At 36.4% G+C, this 27,372-nt stretch overlaps 1 protein-coding gene and 1 long non-coding RNA gene across 2 annotated transcripts in view; both read right to left on the bottom strand.

Annotated features, from left to right (window-relative positions):
* LOC105386436 (protein couch potato) overlaps positions 1 to 27,372 on the bottom strand; it is a 150,552-nt gene that overhangs the window by 75,015 nt on the left and 48,165 nt on the right. The window lies entirely within an intron of this gene.
* On the bottom strand, positions 6,956 to 8,440 carry LOC125490392. The gene is made up of 2 exons (XR_007267653.1): positions 8,009 to 8,440; positions 6,956 to 7,154 (listed from the first exon to the last, which is right to left on the bottom strand). It is a non-coding gene; the product is annotated as an uncharacterized LOC125490392 (long non-coding RNA).

Below are 27,372 nucleotides of genomic sequence, written 5' to 3'. Positions count from 1 at the left end.
GATATACCGGCGCAGTCCGCGGCTCCAACCCTCGGCACTAGTCGACTTCCGACCACAACATGTCAAGATATCCAATGACTGCCCGAGGGCCCGGAAGGTAGACCTGTTCAGTCTTCAAGTTATGGGGTTTGATTACTTCAAAGGAAATACAATCTATGTACTCCTGATCTGATGTATCATGAATCCTCGTGAGACGTGATAGTCGTAAGATCAAATTAGTATCTGAGTTTGTTTGGGATTTGTTTCATATTAATATTTATCGAATTGGGCACTATGGTGAGTTTCTGACAAATCTTGCTATTTTCCTCCCACAAACTCTGAATTTCAAAATGGCTCGTGCAAATTTCTTCACATAAGTACCTTCTAATAATTGAATTGGTCCTCCTTAGAAACCTTACAATGTAGGGTCAATCACACCCTAGTCGAGCGGGTCTGCGCCCGTCCCTTCAACCCTGCGGTCGCGTCCGTCCGCCGTCGATCGTACCAAAGGGAAATGACAGGCCCTAATAGGATTAACAACAAAATAATCCCTATTGAAATGAACCATCTCCGAAGCGACACAAAAGGGATGAAATCTGCGGAAAATTTGGCATCACTGTCGAGTGTTCGTGGCCAATAGACGCGTGCATTGTCACAGTGTGTAGTATCTATTGGACTGACCAAAGATGGGAGAACGTTTAGATTGGATGAAAAAGAGGACAAAAAACTGCTGGTGTTCCTTATTTAAATAAATAAATAAATAAAACTATGAAATAATTCTTAGGCCCAAATACATCTCTATGCTAAAATTCAAGCATATTACTTCAACATTTTAGGGCTAAATATAAAATAAGGAGCAAATAAACTTTAAGTATATTTTACATTTATAAAATTAAGTTAGGATGGATATTGAATCATTATTCATTCACCGCTTCCCTGCCGTGACAATGTCTACACGGATCATATAACAGAGGGAGGGGGGGGGGGGGGAGAAATAAAATAAAAAATAAAATAACTCGAGAATATCGGACATTGTCAACATTATACTTCCCGTGGGGGCTGTAAGCATTAGATATAACACTCGAGAAAGAAAATATATATCGGCAAAGATGTCAAAACTCTACAAAGGGATATTGCGGCTATTCGTTATTGTTGTATTTATCGTCTTGGCCTCTAACTTATATAGAAAACACATGCCTTATTTTCTGACATTTACTTATCTTAATCGAGTAATTATTCAATCTTACTCTCCAATCAAGTTGAGATGTTACTTAGTAGGTACATACCTGACACAAAAAAATACAGATTAGTTCATTTGAACTTTAAACCACAAGTTTTATTCGGTTTATTACTTTACTGACTATCACATCCACATCATACATAATATTCTACACTAAAACAATTAATTATAAAGAAACCTGAAGTATTTAACTAAACACATTACACACTACAATGTTTAACCGGAATTTCCAAGCAAATTGCTGACGACAGGAATCGCATAAGCTTTACATTATTTCACTAACAATCTTAGGTAAGAATTTTCCCCTAACCACATGAAATGTCAGACAAAAGCAATAAGTGTCATTTTCCTGTGCGCCAATTCGTGGAACACGCGTGTATTCCGCTACGAATTAAATTAATGCCGTGACGTTAATATACACCTTGGTGTTCGCGCGAAGGAATTGGCTGCATTCCGTACAACGTACGAGTTCAATTCAGGAATTTAAGGGTTGCCAAGATGACTACGACACACTCAAAGGACATTTTAAGTAGCGAAGAAATAAGGTAGTAAAATTCCAACTAGGTTGTCTAGGAAAGTGTAAATATTAAGGTGATATGCACATAAGACAGGTAAACTTACATAAATACTATACCTATTAATATTATTATTAAATACTGTATTGTACAATAAGCCAACAGCATTCTCTTCCAGCTAACCTTAAAAATTAATAATTATGCTTCCCTCATTTGAGAAAACGATAATCTGTGCTTCCCTATTCCGCTTCACAGTCCCATAAGCAAAATACTAACATGAGTTAAATATGTTGATATTTAACACGACATTTGGTCACAGGGAACAGATAATGAATTTCGATACAAATTCCCTCATTTTATTTTATAAACCCCTCTACTCATTGTATTTCTCACTGTCGTGGTTATTTGTGTATGTACAACGAAACAATATATATCTATACACATATTGTGTATATTTTGACCTATATACAAAGACAGAATACCGCCTGAGTCAGGATAATTTACTTCCAAAGTTGTTTGAAAGCGGTCCGTTCCGTGAGAGTAATCAACTAATTACATGTAGATTCAGTGCCATTCAACAGATCAATCTGAAGTAAATTATAGTGATGTAATTGATTTCCTAAAATAGTCATTCAATTCAGATATTCATTCATTCAAGGAGTTGATCTCAAAAAGGTAATTTCGTCTTTACAACGAAAAAGAACTTGAACCATTGTGAGGTTGGTTTCGGTTTGTTATAAACATTTAGTTACTCATAAAATAAATTAGATTTTACTGGAAAAAACTGGCTAAAATGCAGTATCACAACTAGAGAAACTACGTAGCTAAATTGATTAACGATTTCGCAGATATAACCTTGATACACTAAAACTATTTATAAATTTTATGTTTACGAAATTTTAGATAAACTAAATTTATGTACTAGTATAAAATTTGCACCGTTTTCTGAAATTTGTATTTCATGAATAATATGGTAAAAACAATTGCACATTTTTTAGTTCTTACTTCTTATATTCTCCAAAGAAAAACGTTCCAAATTAAATTTACAGTATTATTTATGAGTTTATGGGTTTCATCTCAATGACAGACTTCTATCTACAATTATAGTAAAAAAATTGTAAAAGTAATAATTTAAAAACAAAACAACATCATGAATCGTTAGGAAAGTAAAGTAAATAAGCCGTTTTTATCTGAATCTTGTTAGGTGCGAACTGGCACTTTCTTTTAAGATGCTTTCTTGATAAACAGCGGAGACAGGGAAACAGGAATATAAAAATAAAAGTCAACTTATTAGGATTGGGGTGATAAGGAGCCTTTGAAGAATTTTATTGCGAGTTTACCGGCGCTAGCAATTACATTACACAACTTTTTGGTCCAACAGAGTTATTTTTCGTAATCAATGTTGTTAACGTTTACAACTATAGTACGATGTACCAACCTATGAGAATATATGCAACGGGTTTCACAGGCTACAATTTTACATAGTTGCATAAGCACCCTTCTGGATGGGATTAAGAATAATCTCTCATTCTATGTATCTCAATTTCTGTATCCTCCTTTGGACCAAGAAATGTCTTAAGGAAGGAAAGTGACGTACAATAATGGTGTGTATACAGATAATCTATTTAGGTCGTAAATATTCCCCACGATAGATTCATCAATCAAAGCAGATTATTCGTTTACAAAATAAATTGGTGTATATTTTTCATTTGTCGCTCAGCGAAAACCTAATTCATTTTACTAACGTTCGCTGTCTATCATTGCCACTGCGCTAATAATTTAGAACGAACTGAGTGGACAACATTATTTAAGATAGACATTGTTATGAGTGTATACCTCTGCATTATGAATAATTATGAACTTTCAATCCGTAGTGCTAATGCACTACGGATGTACTACGGCAGAGACCTCTAGGTAACTGATATGGAACTGACAATAAAGATATCGATGAAAAACTTGCTAAAAGGATATCGCTTAATCTTGCTTGATAATTCGTTTGTACGTAGCACCCGTCTGGGAGCAGTCGGCTCGGAAGCCTTAATCGTCCCGAGCATCGATACAAGAATCGATACAATTTAAATCGGGAACAAAACGAAAATGAATCGACGTCTATCGCCTCGAGAGCAACTCGTACTAAAGATGTTCCTGGAATGCCTGCTGCAATTGGAAATGCTTGTCCGGTCTTCGGAAAAACTTAATTGGTTAAGATCGTGTCTGTGAAAAGTGCCGCTACGGCTCCGACTTATCTATCTATTCTGTGGCATTGAGTTGAAATTCTGATTCTTCAATATTTCAAGTTCACGGTTGTATTTATTTAAATATCATTTACCGGTACTACTTACTCTTTATTTATTTTTCTCGAGAGTAATGCATTTTCTTAATACTGACCCTGAGTTAAGGTTTGCCTAATATTTTTTACTGGTAAATAATTAATGTGGCACAGTACAACTTGTTTTTAAATTCGGACATTAGTTTTTAAATTTACTTACTGGGAAAAAACATAGAAAATGTAAGGTAAAGTATGAAATTTTATGAGCTATTCAAAATGCCGCGAAATGTTTTAGCTAGCGGGTGACGTCGGCTCACAGTGAACATATTTCGTAGTAAAACGTTTGAATAATAAATCAAAACCTCTTTGCACTTACGATATCAAAGGGGCTCTTCAAAGCAACCACTTCATATTGTTTCGAAACAATCATGTTAATAGTTTATAGGTTTACTGCTGTTTTAAGCGACATTTCCGGAAGACTACAGTGTAAAATGAAAATAATTTTGTAAAATATTGCACCTACATACATAGTCCACCCTGATACAAACGATCATTAAGGAAATATTTAATTAAATTTGAAGAAAAGAATATAACAAGAAGACAAAGTCAAAGAGTAACATTTTTTTAAAGCTTTTTAAGGTTTAAGCTTACGCTAAAGCAAGTATTTATTTATCAAATAGTTACAACTGCTAATAATAGCACAGCGAAGACTTAATTGGCGTTCTCAGCCGTACAAAAGCCATTGTATTCTATCCGAGTTGCTACGTCAGCTACAAATTAGTTTACATGGTTGAAACAGCATCTCCGCATGCGACGTAGTGTAAGAATATACTATTATAACATAATCTACTGCGCATCTTGTCGTATAAGACATTCGCTCACGAAAGCGCAAGGCACATGGGAGAGCGAGCCCTCCTCGACCACGTAAGTTGTCTCGACTTCTCAAAAACCCTGATAGGTTGTAGTCCTAACTGTGTTTAATCGTTTTAATTCCACTGAGATCGATTAAAGTATTCGATAGACCGAATAATATATAATGACGGGCAACATTTTCGTTTAAGGACCCTATCAAATTAAAAACATACTTACAAAGAAAACCTGGTTGGATTGCATTTTTTTAATTTTATTTATTTATTAAAGTGTACATATTTAATTATGGTTTTACAGTTGATGTCCCACAAAAGTTTACTATTGTCATGCTCATGATTTTTTCTATCACATTGTCTAGTGAAGACAAACCCAAGTTGCTATCGCGATGCAAGTTCCGCATCGCAGACCGCCGGCATGTGTCAGCCAATCACGTAAGCGCAATCACCGCGATACGAGCGCGGAGCGTGCGCGCGCGCACACCAATCAATGTTAAGGTTACAGCGATCAAACTTAACGGCCAGGAAGGTTACTCTACCTCGAGGAATAACAAACGACCTATGGTTCATGCAATGGGTACGCTTAGCACAACAAGATAGAGTCGTGGTTAGCGCAGCAGAGATTCGAAACTTGGTTTCCGCAAGATGGAGTGACCCACAGGTCTGTGGAGCTAAGGTTACTTTATTTGTACCTAAACAAACACCTGCTGCTTTCAGCTGTAGTGGGTTACGTGATAGGTCGTTGGTTACTAATATTTAACGGGGAGTCATTATAAGATTAAGCAAACCCAGGTAGCACACTGGCTGATTAGATGTCGAACCTGCCTCTTATTTAAGTGTAAAAACGTCATATAAGATGTTTAATTAAAGGTTCTCTGGTAGAGATTGCTATAAGCAATAAGGCCGCCTTTTTGTACTGTTTTATTTTTAAGTTTTGTTTTTTGTAATTTTTATTCTTGGTGCAAATAAAGTGTTTTGTATTGTATTGTATTGTATTTAATGGTTTTCGTACCTTCCATAGGCTGTTATAACGCTTTGAAATAAGTTAGTTAAAAAATGGTTGGTAAAAGGTACATCTAAAATACGTAATTAAGCTATGGGCTGTATACGAGTTCATATTTAGTGTTTTATAACGTTTTTTGCTGTTGAATGGCTGAAAAGTATTATTTTATAACGCCAGCTGGTTAACAGTACGGACCAGTGGTGTTCTAACGCTAAAAGCTGGTGTATTATCTTGAATGCATCTTCTATCAAGCCTTTACACTACTTGTGGTTTATTTTAAAACCAATAGCCAGACGGCTGGTTAAAACTGTAAAAGAAATACTTTAAACAACCTGCAGCTGCTTAAAATACGTCAAAGTATAATCTTATTACTCTTGAAGCTGTAAACGTGTATCGAATCGTTTATTTTAACAGCTTGGGTCGCAAAGCTGTTTTGTGTAATTTTACAAGTGTCTTATAATTCTTATAGAAACTTAGTGTCATTTATGCGTACTATTATAAAGATTATCACATCCCGGTAAACCCACATGAAACTTGTTGCTCTTGATGACTCCCTTTTACAGCTTTTATTCCCAACATTACTATAATCTTTTTTTAAGACTGTATATTAGGTCAAGCGCGAGCAGAAAATATTAATAACGGGTGTTCCGTAGAAATAGTTTTAAAAGCTCCTCTTTTACCTCTTCTCCATACCTACCTACCTATTCTATTCTATTCTATCCTATTCTCTGCGGGGGTGTAAGTACCTGCACCTGGCTCTCTCAAGTGGAACCTTTGTGCATATCCCCTAGGTCTAAACTGCCTTCCTAAGCTTGGACCATTTCCCACCACGCTGGTCCACTGCGGGTTGGTAGGTTCACATATCTAGATGTGCTAAATCTAGATATGCAGGTTTCCTCACGATGTTTTCCTTCACCGTAAGAGCGATGGTATACATTGTACTTAAGTTAAAAGAACTCATTGGTACATGTCAGCGCCGGGATTCGAACCCGCATCTCTGGCGTGAGAAGCGGGCGCTTACCCGACTGAGCTACCACCGCTCTACCTAATTAAATTAAATTATTTTAAAATAAAACCAAATTATACTTTGATGAACACTTTTATTATTTATTAACTACATTTCAAAAATGATGTAATTAGGGTACTTAATCGGTAATTATTCAAAGCATATCACAGGATATTTTAAAATTCCTTTGTTCTCTCACTGGTTGGGGACAGTACACAGTTTAGCTTTACTATCTTCAAAAGCTTTCAGAATTTTGATCGACATCGCATGAGTGAGCTGAAAAAAATAGGCAATTAGTAAGGTAATGTATTATTCCGTTAACGTCATACTAAGCATGAAAGTTACACTTATTTAAATAATAATAAAAATAGTTAATTAATTTGTATTATTTTTAAGAGTACATCATTATCACTGCTCTATAGAAATTAAAAAAGTTTTATTTAAAATACGAGTTAAGCTTTTTGTTATAAGTAACACTATTCTTAATTAAAATTAAGGCGGTTTCTGGTTCAATCAAACATTTCTTTATAGGTTATATTTTAGCAATGCTAGTATTTTCTATATTTAATGATACCGGGTAAACGGATTTCATTATTTGCCAGAGGAGCCCCAATATGCTGCATAAAGTAATTGCTGAAATACGATATACCTCCTTAGTCATAAGAACTGCGTATCCCAAAACCTTGTAAAAACTAAAAGTGTAAATGAAAGTATCTTATGCAGAACATAAGCAACCTGTGGCTGATTATTGGTATTCTTTTCGGCAAATAGAATCACAAGATCTTTTTTCAACGAATTAAGCTGAAAACCTTATGGACGCCATAACTAACCTAAAAAATATAGTTTATATCAAATTTTAAAGCCTAAATTCTGCAAAAATACACATTTATTTCAAATAATAACTATGTCTCAACTTAAAATAAGTTCGTAAAAGGGTATTTTATATGATTAAAAGTAAAAAAATAACAAATGATTTTTCACTCGAAATTTATTTACACATTTCTTTCAATATAATTAAATAATTCTAAAGGCGCATCAATTATTTGTTATTAATTCATATAAACTACACGATAAAGTTGCACTCGCAATCTGAATCCGAACTTATTATTATATTCACTGGTTCAACTTACCGTAACTCCAAAAACAATATTTTATTCAAAATGGATGCACTGTTAAATAATATCAACTTCTTTCTTTTTCTTGTTATGACGTGACGTCTTTGGAAACATTTTAAAAATAATAAATATTTTCATATGGAAAGCTGCAAAATAAGTTGTAATTGGATACCGCGTACGTCAAAAGCTGCACAAGGGCTGGATATGATAATCTTAATCAGAATGAAACGTTTAGGAAGAGTTTATTGCAGCTTTAATTAAGCCTTTTTTAACGTAAACCACAGCCAATTTTCAGCCATTATAATACCGCAGGCTGGTTAATTTGGGGCCCTTTTTGGCTGAAACAGAGCCACTACAGCTATAATACAGCCAATTTTAATACTATATTGCAGCATTGGTATTCTTATACAGCACTTGTTCAGCGCTTAAGCAGCAATTTTGTGCTACCTGGGAATAAGCTGGATACAGCGAGGCTTTACAATCTTTACATTTCCGTTCAGTTCAGTTATGGAATTCTACTAGCTTTATATTAGCATTCTCATTACGTAGGTATAACAGGCTACACTAGAACACGTCAACAAAAAAAGTTTCACAATATTGAATGGTGTCATCAACAATAGCTGGGGTTGCGCGTCGATCAACGCCAAAAGTTTGTTCTTAAGCGAATCCATTAATGAATCCACATTGTTCCGGCATGATTGCTCCCCCCCGATACCCTTTAACCGCGGCGGAAGCCATGATTAAATTTCCCCGTCAGTGTCACCCCAAACAAAGACATCGGCAAGTCGACTCATCACTCATCGCCATCTATCGGACAGACAGAATGTGTCACGACTCACGCTACTTAGTGACTGGAAACATTTACCGCTGTCGAATAAAACCGGAGTAGCTCAACCCTTACAGATTGCGTAACTTGGTCCTGAAATCTCTATAGTCACGAATTACGGTGGCGAAGTCAATTGGTAATTATGCGGCTTGAGACCGGATTTTAAAGGGTTTAATGGAATCTGTGAGATGCCAGGAAAGGGTTGAATTAATAAAAACCACTACGCCTAGAGGTACTTACACTCTATTTTAAAAAGCAGGCCGTAGAATATAGGGTATTGCTGCTGCTATGAGTGTAGGTAGGCAAAATCTTCCTTGATACATTTTGTTTCACCAATAATTTAGTATATAATCTACGTTTGTGTAATAACTATAACAAGAAAGTTAAGATCGATCATAAAATATTAAGTAGGTATGTTATCATTAGCTACGCTGTACAAGTTATGATCATTCCTTTATTAGGTAGGTAAGTACGTGAAGGAAATATTTCAAACATAATTTTAATTAACGTAAGTTTCTGTTTAACGGTGCTAGTACGATGTTGACATAAAGAATACCCAGATTCTAGTTATCAGACATTCCTACTTTAAACGTTTCAACAGATCTCCGTGACAAGATTATGTTGGGTTTGGACTAACGAAAAAACAATGAGCCACCAATCAGAAATAACGTTAGTTTTGATAACTCTTGTTCATCCATCACCTCGCAGGACCACTAACAAGAAGTAACGATCGCTAACACTTCCGTAATACAACTCATTATTTCGGGTGTCTGTTTGTCTATAACTTCATTTCCTTGAGGAATAAATTGCTTCGTGCGCTCCCGTTCCTAATTTATGAGAAATTACCTCCAAAATGCGTGTAATTGCTCCTGCTTAGCTGCCGAGCTTAGTCTGAATTTTAATGCAGAGTATATTCAATTTAATATTATGATAGCTACGGCAGACAGGTGGAAGTAATGGGACGGGAATAACCGTGCATTCGGTTCGTCTAAACACATGCTTTGTGGAGCTAACTGCTTCTACTGTAATAATAGGTAATGTGTCGATTGCATGATGTGGGTCTAGCAAAGGTTTCAAGGTGGTTTTGATGTACGCTTACGGTTACATAGTTGCAGCAATGCATTTCAAACAAGTATCGTTATAAATAATATAGGAAACATGAATTTTATTTAAGCGTCTGTTGATCACAGCCCGTAATCCACAGTAGCCGTGTCTAGGAACAATCGACGTGAGAATGGGGGCACTTCAACAAACGACGCTGTGTCAACGACTCTACATAGGTTTTGTACTTGCAACGGAACAACGTAATCTCTTCAACTGGAAAAAAACAAATGCGCCTTTCCACGTGCCGCACATTAATCTTATCTGGACTGGTGGCAGCACTGTCTACGCTCAACTTTTCCAAGCTTCACTATCCGTTTAGAATCCCAAAGGCTTACCCTCTAAGCCGCGGTTAAATTCAACTTTGCGTCGGTGTAATCCGAGGAATGGACCGCATCAATCATTGGAGCACTTTCTAATTCATTTGTTTGCTTTGTGTTATTCGATTTCATGTCTTTTGTAGCGATGTTTGGAAACATTTTCGTGCGGAAGCGATTTTCTGTTACGGATTCTATACATCGAGTTGCTGTTGTAGTATGATTTCCAGTTCAACATTTACTACATACTCATTATTACACTGATGGATTTAGATACTTTTATAGAATGATGGCGTAGCTAAGATAAGTCATTAATTTATAATATTACGATTACATGTCAAAATTTAAATAATAATATAATAATAATTTAAAATTACCAATAATTACATATAATAAGTAAATATAAAATATTAATTAACAAATAAATAAACATGCAAATTACAAACTACTTAACCTAATCAAAAATACCTCCTCTTATCGTACCTGGCTCAAAGGTTCCCATATATAAAATTATAAATAATAATTTTATAATATTATAAAATATAAAATTGTAATGTCACAATAAGATTATAAAAATAATAATTGTTATACAATGTATAAGTAAGTTACTTAAATTAATCTAAATTGACTAACATATTAGGTATTTTATTACCTATGGCAATTGATAAAATCGTCAAATGTATAGAACGCTTGCTCGACAAGCCAGCGGCGTTTGCATATGACTTAGGTCCTATACTTATTACTTAAATAAATTTTATGTTACATCAATAATCAAATTAATTTCAGGAAATGGGATAATACCTAATAAGAAAAAACAAAACAAAATCCATACAAATATTAGTTTTATTGATTTAGTATACTGATGTGGTTTGGAACGATATAAGTAGGTATAAACGTATGAAATGGTCTCGATCTTCAATCTACTCCGCTCACGAACTGACTGCAAACTCTTTCTCCCAGTACGATAATAATGTTTAAAAAAGTTTCGCGATGGAGCATCGTAACCACAAAATATCCGAGATATTCGTGTAATTTTTTTCTTTACAAATTACTTTTCTGCTGTTACAATAGCACTTCTTTTTTAAAGTGCAATATCGTTTGCTATAATTTTTGGGCGTTTTCTTCCTGTCGTGTAGCTGAAGATTTGATACATTCTCTGTACGCATTATAAAGAAGATAGGGATAAGATTTGGTTACGAATAGTTACGATTGTTAATCATATTATTATAATAAGAACATAACCATTCAATTTATAACTTCTTCACTCTTTGTTGATATATGTACCTAGGTATGTAATTTATTTTATATGTAGGTAAGTATAAGGCTCAAGACGACTTTCTCAAGTACCGACCATGTTGCTATCAGTGAAAGCTTTTAATGGCTTACTATTGTTTACTTTAATATCTTACTACTTTGATATAATAGTCGCTAGTTTTCCGAACAGAAATAAATAAATAAACAATAATTAAACAATGTTGGAGCAATTTTTCTGTCTTTGCTCTTCGCTGTGGCGATAACGGATAAGAAACAGTCTACACAGTCCGTCCAAACAAAGGCCAGACTTCACGACGTTTTGATAGGCAAATATACTCCTAACTGCCTGAAATATTGTGTCCAAATCTGTTTGTTGAACCATGGAGATACTAGCAATCAGCTGGTAAACTTTGGTAGTTGTATACTCGTGCATTTCCCTAATTACATACAAGTAAATTTGTATTTTTGCAGTATACCTACGATTTCTTAAAATTGCATGTAATAAAGCTGTTCTTATTTTAGTTTTGCATTGAAAGTAAACCATAACACCTTCAAGTAAAATAAAAGATACCATAAAAAATGTGCTCTCACTCTCTCACACATAAAAACAACACCACATAAGAAAGACATAATCCAAAGCCGAGCTGTCAACACAGAAACTTAACAGTATTTATGTTATTCTTTTAGAGCATCTCCCCTCCCGGCTAACAACATGGCTCATTAGAAGCGGGCCGTGGGAAGTAGCTGCACTCATAGAGATCTACACACTATGAACTATCGACAACGATAGATTTAACTTTGTAAAATATAGTAAGCATAGAGGTATGCGTCCTGTGATGTTTCAGATGCTTATGCCTCGTAAATCAAGTTCGTAAGACAAATAAAACGTATGATGGTTTTCATAGCGATAATTATTACAGGCTTAGTTGGTTAGTTCTGTATTTATCTCATTATAGGTACTCTCTTGTTAGGTACTGTGGAAAAATATTGTAAGCCCTCCGTGATTAATTTAATCGTCTGAATCACCTTATTTACTTAATACCTAACTAAGAAGTTGCACGTTTTTCTGCTAATTCAGCCCTGCGGCAGTTTTCGGAAAACAGCCTTAGATCTTTGTTTCCCACGATATTATTATTATGATGTTTGTTCACTTAGCGTTTAATTTATTATTTCCTTCGTTACTAGAATATCATAAGATTCTATTTTTCCTGCGAAGATTAGACTTAGATTTTCCTGTAAGACACCATAATACAGAATTAAATACAATCATAGGGCACAAGTGCTTTTTATCGACTGTAAGTTTGTGCGTTATCTAGACACCTCTAGTCCCATGCAAGGCGTACTAAACAGTGCAGCGTTTACTAACAAAGCGATACGGACGAAATGAGACAAGACGCACATACTGGCAGTGCACTGCACGTTACGAAATATGGGCCAGGCTACGTAACGGCACTGCGGTAACTTGCAATTACGTAAGTTATCTATTTAGTAAAGTCCTGATGGTAGGTGCACTGTTCAAATTTGGTCCAGGTAAGAAGTAAAGTATATATGAAGGTTATCGTGACACGAGTTTAAAAGATAGATGCTGATAGATATTTTCACTTCTAAAGCTTAGATTACGCATTATTATGATGTTATAATTTTATCCCGTTTATAGCCGATTAATGTCACACAGATTTACCGACGTGCGTAAAACTCCGCTTCAGATTTTTAGTCCATCAAATCTTATCTGAATCTCTACCTTCAGAGTCCACAACGAGTATTAGTTTAAAAAGTAACATTACAAGGCAAATTTCATCTTGTTTAAGTTAAATCGTAACTTTTTATGGGCAGTTGCCGCGGGGATTCACTCTGTGAGTATGACAAGGGACTTGCCAAGTTAAATGTAGCCAGAATTTGCGAACTTTCTTGCTTTTCAATTGTATTGTGGTCGCAGAATTTTTTGCCAACATCAGCTGGCATAAAGACATATTTTATTCGGTCAGTTTATTTATTGTGTGCTTGTGACGAGAAGCTACGGGCAAGTTGCCTTGCGGGTCAGCCTTTTGAATTGTATACGACACGCTGTCTAAGTATTATAATTATCATGACCATGGACTAGATTTTCCGCCCACTTCCGCCACCTTATGAAACTTTCTTAGAGCAACATACGATAACTAGCGTCTTATTGGCAATTCAAGACAGTAAGTATATGAAACATATATATTTCTAACCTTACAAATAAACCTGATACGTTTGGCACAGCTCGTTCTAAAACCACGGTGTGTCACACAATAATTTGTGTATCGAAGATTGCATGAATGGATTCAAGTGGTCGTGACACATTCAGATCGGCGAGCACCCACTTCCAGCCATCACCTGCAGTGTCTGGAACCAGTCCAAGGTAACACGCAATGGTCGAGGTATTTCACGAATTCTCGCTTACATTGTTATTACTACATTTCATCGCTCAGCAATTGATTCGTTTCCGGCAAAATCTAGAATGGTGCTTTTAAACTGCTACAATAGCATATTGGTTTTCACAATATCTTTATTGGCTTTATTGGAGCTCCAATATACATGTAATGTAACCCATTGGCATATTTTTAAATATGTTTTGATTATGATGGATTGTTCATTAGTGTTTGGGGTATGTAGAAAATATAATGTCGTGATGATTTTATAAAAGAAACATATCCGCTGTGCGGCGCGGGGTAATAAAATTCGTATGCGACTGACGAATGTGGCCGCGGCAGTAATATCTAAAGTGGAACGTACATTCTCCAAATTGTGTTGCATGGCACGGGCATCATGATAAACTTGCCTATTTTTATAGCAGAAGTCAGTATATTTATTCTCATTTTAACGAAATTACACAAAAATAACGCTATATGGGCGATTGGATTAGACTGAAGAAAATTCAGTGTTGCGGGAAAACCTAGTATTTATACTATAAATACAATTTCACCAAATCTTTTCCTGTCCCAAACCTCGTAATTTCCGTTTTGAACAATTTTATAATAAAATACCTACATCACATTAAAATCACAGGTAGGTAATGAAGCATTAATCTCTCACTCACATAAATATTTGTAAACACGTCACATTTTATATCAGCTGTATGTTTTCTTTCATTTAAATTTGCATTTTTGTTTATTTATTATCTACCGCACCCTAGTTCAGCGAGCGATGTCCGGTCTATTTTAACTATCAGTTCAGACGACCTCTTATATCGTCTCTAATGTCATATGAGGAATGTAAACTGCAGTACCTATGACCACAATCCACAAAGATACCGCTCTACGTGTATGAAAATGTTAATATTCTATTTTATTTAGCGCTTAAGCCATTATTTTGGCAGTTCCCAGCTCACGACCACATCACGTCTAGGTTTTATATCGTTTGAATTAAACGAGCTCGTTTATTTTAGTTATGAATGTAAATAGTATTTGCGGAGGAGTAAAGCCATCAGAATTCAGAAACCGTCGCTTTTGTACTGTAAAAAATATAATATACAAAAACATTTGTCCAAATGGGTTTGGAAGGGCGGTAACAGATGCTTGACATGAAGACGTTATAGAGGTAATCCGGCTCACATGGTGTACGAAAAACGATCGGGGGTATATTTCGTACGGAAGCAATGCCGTGTAGCTATTGGTCGTCGTCATCGTCGGTCCCGCAGTGTGGCGATCCGTGCCCGCTGTCGGATTATCATATTGACACTACTCGATCGGGTTTCGTGAAATATTGCAAGGCTATGCTAGTTTATTTTAGGAAGTGTAGTGAGATTCAATAATTGAAAAGTTTTTCAGCGGCTGAGGTTTGAACTACGTTTCTTTGAACTACGTTTAATCGTACGTTTGATTGAGTTTGCAATGGCTATAAAGCATTAAATAAACGCAATTATACCATCAATTTTAATGCGAAAGAACGTAAAATAATCCTAAAGCGCTTATGCAGACACAGCTCTTGAAATGGCTACTAAAAGAGGAATAATATTTTTGCTTTACGACTTTAGGGAATCAGCAAAAACTTTCATCTTTCTGAGGAGTTATAAATAAAATGTCAAAGCCGTTTTCTTTTTAATAGTTTCGCAAGGGGCGGGACTTAAAAAGGGATGTTCTTGTCAGTAAAAGAAGATATTTTTATCTGAAAACTTACTTTTCTTCGTAATCATACGCAGCTGGAATGCATAGAAAAGTATGTGATAGAAATAAATATTAAATTCTAAGTAATTAAAAGAAGAAGCTTGTGAAAGAAAATATTCAATAGTTTCAGTTCCTTCGGCACATAAATAAGGTAACGAATGTCTTTGTACCTATGCACTGAACTCAACTTCACCTCTGCTACTCGGCGTATTTAGTAAATGCAATGTTGTTGATCGTTTACCTAAATACGCGCAGCCTTGTGCTGAGTTTACTCGAAGTTCCCAGAAACTTGGGCCGCTGACGCAATTCCGGTTGAGATCTCGAGTTCTCGATTCCGAATTCGCAACTCTTCGAGCTAATTTCCGCACGTCACTTTGTTCTTTATTCAATTTCCGATATTGGCTATTTTACGATCGATATTCAAACTGGAGTTCTATCTTTTTATTGAACTCGTTTAGAAGTTGTTAAATCTGTTGGCAGCAAGCGACTGCCTATAAGAATACTACATTTTAATAAATAGTTTGAAGAATTGCATGAAGAGATAGTAAACAAAAAATTAATAGAAGAACACCTCTACTTAGGATGTTCAACACATACTTATTCCAAAGAAAGATTCACTATCAGCACATCAGTTACATACACACTTGACGATCCCTTTTCGCTAACAGTTACGAATAAATATAAGTCACCGTCTTTTGTCCCATATGCGTAGGCAGCTCAGGTGAAATTCAAAAAAATGAAAGATAGAGACATTCAAAGTAGGGCGCGGTAGGGTGACAATGATTGATACGAGTACGGCGAGTCCGTGAGAAAAATTTACAATTCGTGACTTCCCCATCAGTTACTACGCTATTCGGGATGAAGATTCTACCATGAAATTTTTAAAACATTTTACATATTCACTAGTAACAAAATAACCAAAGTGTAAATTAAGTACCTAGTCCCTATTTTTTGATACATTTGACAAAAACTAGTCGTGATTTATACACTCACAGTTTAGAACTTAGAACAGTGTGTGTAAAAATCACGTGTAATTGTGTTTTTGTATTGAATCTTGTCATCAGGACAAGTTGTTTATTTATTTCTAGAGAGTCTTGCGAGTGTTCGTTGTATGTTTATAGTAAACTCTACAACCATATGCTACTCTTACAGTAACTAAAATCTTTTTTTTTTTTGCATTGTATACATCAAAGATCTTTTAAAATTAATTGTAATAAATATATATTTTTTTAAAATAAAATTCGACTTCATGAGTGTTTCCGTAAATGTAAATACATTTCTGCCTTATAGCTATTGCTAGCTATCATTGTCGCTCCCTTTAGACCCACCTCCCTCTAAATATTAAATTTGCCTCTTCAGCGGGGGCGCTAAATTCGCAACATTGTGACGTGCCCGCTGAACTGTCAAAATTTTAGACCTTCAGACGCGAATAATGAATGGGAGGTTGTCGACGGGCGAATATTGTTTCCCAAGTTATTGTTGTTGCTAGCAAGAGAGTGTCTTTCCTTGAAGAAGCATTTCATTAAGGGCTGATTTTTCAATAGTCAGCTAAATGTTATGGGAGGAATAACATTCAAACTCCAAGGCGACGATATTAACTATTTGTTTAAGTACTAGTATGTTAGTATGAAAAGTTCTTATTATAATTTCAGTAGACTCACCAGTCCCCACCACGTCATCACAATATATTTTTAGCAAAATATACATAATAGTTACGAAGTATACTGTAACTTAGAGCTTACCTGTAACAAAAAAAAAACACAATTAAGTATCAATTACATAGAAATGCAACACTTGACAACAAATGTTATAGCGTTAATATACAGGAAGGAAAAAATAAATTGGGCAGCAAAGACAGCCAACGCAACAGCTGCAGATGCATGACACCTGTTTTAAGAGACTATCTGTAGGTTTCTTTTGCAATCATGAACATTTTATCGATGATCAGGAATATGCGACATTTTTCAAAAATATTTAAAAAACAAGTACCTCCTGATTAATAGTATCCGAACAAAGTAGTTTGTAAGTGCAACGACTATGATATAAGTAAGCCATTGCAATCCTATACATTTTCTTCACTCTGTATAGCATACGTGTATGAGTCGCATAAAAAAAAGGTCAGTGGGAACAAAAACCTTCGAACACGCGCCATCGACAGATGTCTCGCGTCTCGCGCCTCGCGGCCGCGCAGGTGCCGCTAGGGTTGCCACCACTGCTGTTAAATACTTGTATTTATTTACTAGCTGTTCCCGCGAGCTTCGCTTCCACTCCGGAATTCCGGGACTAAAAGTACCCTATGTTATTTCTCAGGGAATAGACCATATGTATACCAAATTTCATTCAAATCCGTTCAGTAGTTTTGGCGTGAAAGAGTAACAGCCAGACACAGTTACTTTCGCATTTATAATATTAGTTAGGAGTTAGGATTAGGATTAGGATTAACACTTTATAGTATACTAAAGACACAGTTACAAATATAAGTCTTAAAAATAATGTATGTATACAAAGGCGGGCTTATTGCCAATACAGCATAGAATTTTATAGAGTGAAGTTCCTGTCGCAAGATCTATGGTCCTTAAAGGCATAAACCCCTTTTGATTAAAAGGGGGTTCCTGTGACCATGTAGCTCTAAAATGGATACACCGGTTCCTCAATGTCGAAGGTGTTCTCAGTTCTCACCCATGTCCATCAAAATCAAAACAGCCGTTCAAAATTGATTCCATATAATTATGTCAACAACAAATAGATAAGGTTCTAACTTGAGTTAGGATATGCTGTTATTAATACGCTCCGTACGCCCGATATTAAATTAGAGTTGATTTGGGCCAGTTAATTAAGTGTTTGTAATTAATTATTACGTCTATGACTGCACAACAAGGTCGGCTCCTATTAATAAACTAGCGGTTTAATTTAACGTATTGATTTTCAGTTCAATATTCACCTTTAATCGAACAACGCATTTGAAAACTTTGGATTTATTTAACACTGTGTGCTCGTCTTGGCACAAAAATTTGAATTATAAGGCACACATTTTAATCTTAAGTTTGGTAGGTATATGGAAATAACATTAACGCAGTCAATCATAAAGCAAAGAATTTTAAGTTTTAAGATTTTCAAATTTAATATACAAACCGCTATTAGTGCCGAATAAAAAACTATAATTGCATTAGTGCATAATAGAAGCCACGCAATTTCAAACGATAAATCGATTAATTTGCAAACCTAGCAATTATCGATAATCGGTATCGTTTCGCAGCAATTTGCACAAACGACACGGCACGGAGTGACAATGTCGGCCCTCATCCACTAATGAGCTCGCAATACAATCGCGAATCATCACCTATTTATAACGCTTGAGTGAGATGCTGTATGGAGTATGGATCAAATTCATTTGATATTTTATTTTTTATATTTACCTAATACTTTATTATTATGAAGCATGTCTTATGCATCTGAGGGGAAATTTAGTGATACAATTTCATCCTGTATACAGGCTGTTGTACAAGTGGTATACCTACTAAGCCAAAAGGCGCAGGTGGTCTACGACTCTTAGAAATTCGCAAAAATAAATTCTGCTTCTCCATAGAAACTTAAATGGTCATATGTCATACGTGACTTTTTACTATGAAGAAACTTTTTTTTGCGATCTTTTAGTTTTAGTTAGTTGTTTGGAATAAATAACCCCCTTTTAGCTTGGTCTACGAATTTTGCAACATTCTGTATAAGCGGGTTTGTTTAGTAGATATACCTACCTACTTATATTTAATATTTACCTCTATACACAAAATACAATAGATACCTACCTACTTAACACCTACATACATTATATTCACCCAAACTTCACCAAGTCCCAATATTTGCTTTAATACAACAAAGTGGCACTTCCATTAATTTTATCGGTGTTCTAATCGCTCTACTAATCGGTCGACTAATCGCCGGACCAGTCGCGACGCACTGTTAAACCCCGGTCAAATAGCCCATTTGCTATGTTTACTATTCTCAAAATTCACTGACTGATCTAACAAAGTTCAAGACATTAAACCATGATGAATAGAGTCCTTCTTGTATAAAGTTGAACCAGATGGGTTAAAAATAAAGTCTTATTCTGACCTAAGCGCGGTGTCTGTAGCGGTGTCGCGAAATTTTAGTGCAACAGCAATAGGTATAATTAGCTATTGAAGCATTGATAAGTAAAGCTAAAACGACCAGATATCTATACAAAACCAACACCGGGCTTTTGAACCTTTGGAATTTTACAGACATTATCATCTATATCTATCAGTAATCTCCTTCGTAGAACCTTCCGAATAATTTACATCGTAATTTAAAGAGACAAAGTCACAGAAGTGACACTGGCAATATACCCGCCTAAAACATGCACGCTGAAACAAAATACTATTTAGCGCAAGTCATAAATCACTTTAGGAAATAGTTTATTTACAACGAGTAGCTATAAATTAGCGTAACAGAAGTGTCTTTGTACTGTCTGTCTGTACTCCCGATGTGTAGATAATAAACGGCTGGTTTTATCACTATGTAAACGTCTACGCTACAATCGATGCTCGGCAACTGATGAACACATTGATTAAGACAAGTTATTTAATGGCCACAGATTTATGAGTTAGGTATATGAATTTGAAATAACATTATAGAGGTACTTCATAAAACAGACACTTTTGGCTGGAGTAAAAGACAAAGTATACACAAAATATAAGACGGTGCCGGTGGTAGGTAGGTGGGATGTATGGGATGTTATATGTTTAAAGTTAGATACATATAGGTATAAAGAGCTACAGTTTGTCACTTAAGAATGGCGTAGTGGTTAGTGGCCCTGACTGCTATGCCGAAGGTCCCGGGTTCGATTCCCGGCTGGGGCAGATATTTGTTTAAAGACAGATATTTGTACTCGGGTCTTGGGTGTTGATATTTATATTTAGTATCTATCTATCTATGTATTTGTGTAGATATATCAGCTGTCCGACACCCATAACACAGGTTCTGCCTAGCTTGGGGTCGGATGGCCGTGTGTGAGATGTCCCCACATATTTATTTTATTTATTTATTTATTATTACGTACAGATAGAGCGTTAATCTTCATAAATATTAAACTCACGGAAAAGTTATTTTCAACAACACAACCGATTACAAATATAATTTTCAAATAGCTGTTTGTGTAACAGACAATCGCATCAAACCCAAACTAAAAGTCAAACATACACCGTAGCTCCTTATAACGCACCGCCCCCTCCCCCTCCCCGCCATTTAGCTTTCCTTTATTTAATTCCATTAACCACCCCCTCTTTTCCGCTTTTATCTTTTGCTGTTGAATTACTGAAACGGTGCACACACGCGATCTTCGACTTTGCCATCGCATGCCCTTTGACGATACTTTAATGGCTACGTTTTTACAATGCTTCGTTGTTTAAGCTACGTAGGCTGTTAAATTTTAAACGGTTCAAGCAGAAGGTTTTGAGTTATGATTGGTATAGGTATTGGTCGTAGGTTAGGTACTCGTCTTAAAAATATAGAGATTACCACGGTAAAATTCCTCCCCTATTTAGTAACTTTGTCGGTCACGTGACTTTATGCTAATTTTCAGAATTTCCAGACGTCGTAGTCGAACCAAAGTTGTTCAGAATAACCCGCTGGTCGGCTTACTACACCACTTTGCAAACACTCTGTATAAACTGGCTCATTTTCAGTTAAAACAGGACATTCCAATGTGCATCTGCCGCTGCTCTGTGATGTGACTGGAGATGATCATAATTTCCCATGACGCGGGCGCATCGAGCGCGAGTGCCAGCTCAGACAGCCGATCGCGATCCGCCACGCACGACCGGCCTAGGTATGCGACGGACCCTATTAATAATATTCCAATTTACACTGTCAACGTGCCGGACATTAGCCATAAATACATGCGCACATTCCATTTTCTTACGACACAAATGACAGCGCATAAAAGCGCACACATTCGGCGCCTGCGCATACTCGTAATTAATTCAATGCGAGTCTGCGCGGGCGCTCGAAAGTGAGTGGCCAGTTCGAATATGGAACTCGGAGTGCGCTAGGGGCGGCCGCCATTAAAACCGTTAATTACCACCACGCAGATGCTCTAATGCCGGGAGTTGAATAGGGAATGAGAGAGTTACGAGCTCACAAATGGCTCTGGCGCGGCGGTACTTGGAGGTTACGTTCTACGTGTTAAAAGCTCTATGTAGGTAAGGTTGTTTAACATGCAGGATGTAAAAATGCAATTTAATATTATGTACAACCATACTCACCTATATGAAATATATTTATTTTTCTCAAATTTACTACTTATATTGATGCAGTGACAGCCCTATTAAAGCGATACACCTTGCATGAAACATGCGTGCTGTCTCGCAACTCCCTCCAAAGGTAAAATGACACAGGAATACTGTATTAGGGTTTAATTATACTGCCCACTGTTTAAATTAAAATTATATATCCTCAAGTAGCTGCCTTGTTTCATTACAAAATACGTAGTACGAAAAGTATAATTACGAAATATTAGTTACAGTTACTACATACTTGAAAATTTTATACCTATAAAATTTAACATCTCTTGTATTTAATATCGTTAACTTACGTTTAGAAACAAAAAATTGGATTAGTTTAATCGAATTTTGAAAAATCTCGAGAGTGCATTTTTTAGGCCTGAAAACACCAGTGTCCGCGTTGTTCTATGGGTAAATGACGAAATGAGGTGTCACCCCCTGTCTAAGTGGCAGAACAAATGCCACAAGAATACACAAGGCTATTTTTACGGAAGCCACTTGTCCATTTTACGAAGATCTATAAATTCTACACGACCACTTTGACATTCCACTGGTCCGCTGTTTGACATTTACTATCACGTTGCATGCTTCATAAACTTTATAGTGAAACCTTTGTGAAACCTTAATACACCAATACAATAAATTATTTACAACCAGAAAAGTCAAACGCGCTAATAAATATAATGTGATCAAATGTAAAAGTTCTTAAGTTGTGAGAGTAGTCCTCTGCACAATTTACCGGGAAGCAGTACCGAACAATATTATAGACAATAAATTCTCATAAAACAAATCGTTCTTAGAAATGTTTAAAGTATCAAGAGACATTTCTCATTAATGAGATAATGAGGAAATGCCTGCTTGTCAACCTATATACAAGGCTTCACAATATACACGGCAAAGATAGGCCCCAAGTTCAGTGATTACGACACATCGAAGTCGTAACTAGTTCACAACTATGTCGTCAGTTTACTGAAAATTTGCCGACGCGATTACCTAGCGTAAGTGTCTCTAACCAAACATATTATTCGAGAAATTAAGTTTCGTAACTTACACTAATTGACCTGGCTGAGTTAAGTTTAACAGTTAACCACTACGTAGTGAACATTGTACACATATTTGGCTAAACTTGGGCGTGCAGAGCATAGGTATAGCCTAAGTTTTGGAGAATGCATTATGATATTATCCGTACCCTAATACACCTAGATATAAACTTTTTACAACGTGTCTAGGTAAGTCTGGACATTATATGTGTGGGTTATCTGGTAGAAAATGCTGCTAGCATTAAGTTCGCCTTTGTACCAATTTACTTTGTGCTATAAAGAATTTAATAATACTAATGTGTAATATGTGTGTGCGATCGTTATATACCGTGTTCTACGTGCTACAGGGACCGCAAAATCCTTCCTTTTGCAAGTCTTCGGATGCGAATTAGCATAACTGTTGCCACTTGCAATATAGTTTTACATCGTGCAATAACATTATGTAAAATCACGTTCCAAATGATTCTTTAACTGGCAAATGCAACATTGAATTCTAACAGAACTGCTTCCACGGTTATGTCTCGTTTTTATAGACATATCTACGCCATACATGAATACCTAGACTACGTGAAATGTCTGGCTCGAGTGGCCACATTGCGACAAATGAAACATGCCACTCAAATCCTAAACCGGCAATCAATTCCCGAGCTCGAGCACAAGCGCTGCTCGGAGCAAACACACGCCAGATATTGAGAGCAGCACCAGTACATGAGCAGCCGATCTTCGATCAGACAAAATTTTAATCAGAAGCTTGACTAACGAACCTGTCCACGCTGAGATTACTGATCACACACTGAGCACTGGCTTAGAAGCAATTTGCGCCGAAACTCCACCGATCTATCACCAAAAATCACCGTCTCCCGTTCACGTAGGGTTCAGTATCCCTCACCGTGCCCGCAGAGTTGATACAGTTTATGCTTGTCCAGACTTTACCCGCCGTCATAGCTCTGCCAACTATTTCAATTTCAGAACGTCATTTGAACTAACCTCAGTGTCACGCTTTGAGCTCAGGATGCCGAGTGAGAGCGGTCGGACACCACTGTTTATATCATGTCAATAAGTGCCCCTGGATCTCATTATGTAAAGCTCTCGGATTTGTTAGTCACATCTAGATTGTTTCAAGCTCTGCCTTTGCAGTTCAGAGTTCTGACTAAACTTAGTACAGCAAGTTGTTTAATGTTTTAACACAGATAGACCGTTCAACGGTAACTGTAACATTAAAGGGAGTAATTAATAGCAAACAATTCAATTTATGGAAAACCAATTAAGGGTCACGGGAGAGCAACAAACGGCACTCGGGTGAAAGATCAAAACAGTTATTCTGCATGATCAGTGGCACCAGCAGCGCCGTGTTATCGACATTTTATATAACCCTTTGTGTTCCACGCGCTTTGATCACAGCTCAGCCGGTAATCAGCAGTGATTGTGTAAGCACTGCTTACTCGATGAAACAGATTAATCAATATATTGAGCCTACGTGTTCTGTGGACCTCGACAGGCTTGTACAGCCTTCGTGGAGGTTTGTGGGTAGCCGAAGACGGGAGGTTGACATGTTTCTCAAAATGGATTTTGAAAGCAAATTGATGAAATTGTTTAATATCTTCAAATGAAGAACAGTCTTGATGATAATGCTTACTAATACGTGGAATAACAAACTATCACATAAGTTTAATGTCCCATTATTTATTATATAAATAAGGGGAAGTAAAGTTGGGCTATTTTTATACGTCTTCATTGTGTCCTGTTGATAAACAGTAGGTACGCTCAATAAACACTCAGATACGGAAATGGTTCTATTATACTCGTTACTGTATTAATTATGGTATTTTAAGCCCGACGCTGTTGTTTTATGACTGTTTTTATTATAAAAATATTAATTTTTGTCTAATTTATGACAGCCGACAAAAAAGTTAGTTAAATTATCGCGAGCTTCGCTTCTCCACAAAATTTCAAAATGAATCATGGATTATGTTTTATCTTATTTTGAAACATAAGACAATCGTAAAATTTATAGCGTTGCTAAAAATATTACAACTACAATACCATCAGCCTAAAACCGCCAATTTGAATATCAATCGATATCCATGTCAAATTAGAATCTCAGAAGAAAGACTTATTGTTTTGAATGCAAACAATTTCTAAATTAACACACGCGTTGTTAATTGAGTCGATATCGGTCAAAGTGAGAGAGCCGAAAGTAATTTGTGGCGGCAATCACTCGGAGCCTTTCCCGTAATAATGCCTTGTCATGAGCACCATGACCAGGGCCGGATCCAGGGGATCTACCCTTCTGTGCCCCTGGTTCAAATAATATGTACAAGTCTATAGTTATATGTATTATGTAGGTATACTTTAACATTGAATACTGTAGATTTCTTAATGTATGCTTCACTTATTGTGCCTACATACCAATTTGAGCGATCATGCCGCTGGCGATTACTCTATAAGTAAAGCTATTGTATGATTAAGTTTTATACACATAAGTACCTTTATTGAATTTGAACATACACAGTCACAAACTGACCTGTATGTATCTTATCATATACCTACTGAGTCCGTAATAGGAATAAATAATCTGCAAACACACTTCTCCACACGAGACAAGATTTATGAAAGTATTTTAGGGAATGTATACAACTATACATATTTCCAATTCTGCCCCCTCATTGGTGGATCTGAGTACGTCCGCGTCATAATCTCTGGTTTTCACTCTATGATCGCTCTCAGGATCTCAATTTGCGCTGATTGAAGCTATGATGTGCTTACATTGCGTTTTGTGAGCCCCAGCTTTGAGAGCCCCGCGAACGTCGGATATTAAAATTTTATACGCGCCCGGTAAATACATACTAGAGTTGAGGTTTTCTGGAAGCATTACCGCGGCTGCTGTAGGTACTTTCATATGAAAGTATAATCCTAATTCTGCTTCGAGTCCGTTTAAAACAAATGGAAAAAGCACCCGATGACTACGGGCTACATTTTTCTGCTGCCTTAGAGTTTATTATCACTTTCAAAAGCTCTGTTTGAATTACAGCAGCTGCGAACTTACTATATTTACTTAAAAATACAAATAAATAGCCAACTTTAATACCCTTTAGCCAGATTTTATTTCAGAAATATCCACAACGAGCGTGTCTCACGCTTCCACAGAAACCAATAAAAAAACGTTCAATTCCACGACTGTCAAACGGTGGGATTTAAGTGGGGAATAATTTATACGACACACATCTATTGAGACGGCGATGAACCGATCGCGGCAGCGAGACACCCCTAATCCTTTGATGGATCCTCCGCCACAGACACGCGAAAATCCGGCAAAAGTGCACTCTTGGTCGAGGATAAAACAGAATAGCCCCTCCTCCCGTCGCCCTCTGTAGACTCACACCGTATTCCAGGTTGGAATCACATTTCACCGTGTAAAAACAGTTTTCTCTTACTGATACATAAGTTTAATAAGACTTTACTTGAATTTCAGATGAAATAATTTCCAGTGCACTAGTTAATTAAAACATAATTAAGCCGCTACGGCAGCTGCATTCATATTAATAAGTGAGATAATGATAGCGGAAGAGAAGCACTTAATTATAAATGATCGCACTAACAGCCTGCGCACGCGCCGCTTCTGTCAACAATTTGAGCTTAGCCGCCCAATGGGAACTTTTCCCGCCAAGTCAACGACCGCGCGGTTGGCCAATAGCAGCCGCTCGATCCAGTCTAGTGATGACCGTCACTCGGAACGAATCGATACATTTTTCGTTTTTACTCGGTTCAACAAACTCTTTACCACAAATGTAGCCAAAAAGCGTTGCGGGTTATTTAATGTAAAGAATATTACGCTATCCATGGAAGCGAACGAATAGAAACATATTTTCATCATACACTATTAGATGCTTAGGAGCAAAAGAATTATTATATTTACGGAAAGAATAACATGTGAGCCACATCAAAAGACTGCTATTCGGTTCAAACGTTATTTAGGTCTGCGCAATTTATTTGCGGTATCAATTTAATCGAGTTTGATGAGAACAACGATGTGTTCAAGGAAACTTATAAATTATTTGAAACTTTAGAAGAACAGAGCTGTTTGAGGAAACAGTTTGAGCAACTTTGTCCGTTACAAATTAATGTAGCTAGCTACTTTTTAGCTACACTTGCCTTTGATAATAAATCAATACGTTTGTATCCTAAATACTCGTCGTTCACGCCCATAAACAGTTGAATGAGGCGTGTCAGAGTTAGTTGAACGATTGATGACACGCGCTCTACGTTCTACGGTGCAATGAAATAATGCATGATTAAAATCGTATGAAAGGTAAGTTGGAGTTGTAAGGTACCTATAAATAATATTAGATTCACTAATAATAAGTTTAGGAGCTCAGGAAGAGATATGGAGCGGGGCCAAGAGAGTAGTCGAGGCG

This window comes from Plutella xylostella, chromosome 23 (assembly GCF_932276165.1).
Source record: "Plutella xylostella chromosome 23, ilPluXylo3.1, whole genome shotgun sequence".
Lineage (NCBI taxonomy): Eukaryota > Metazoa > Arthropoda > Insecta > Lepidoptera > Plutellidae > Plutella > Plutella xylostella.
This window is presented reverse-complemented; position numbering and strand designations above follow the sequence as displayed.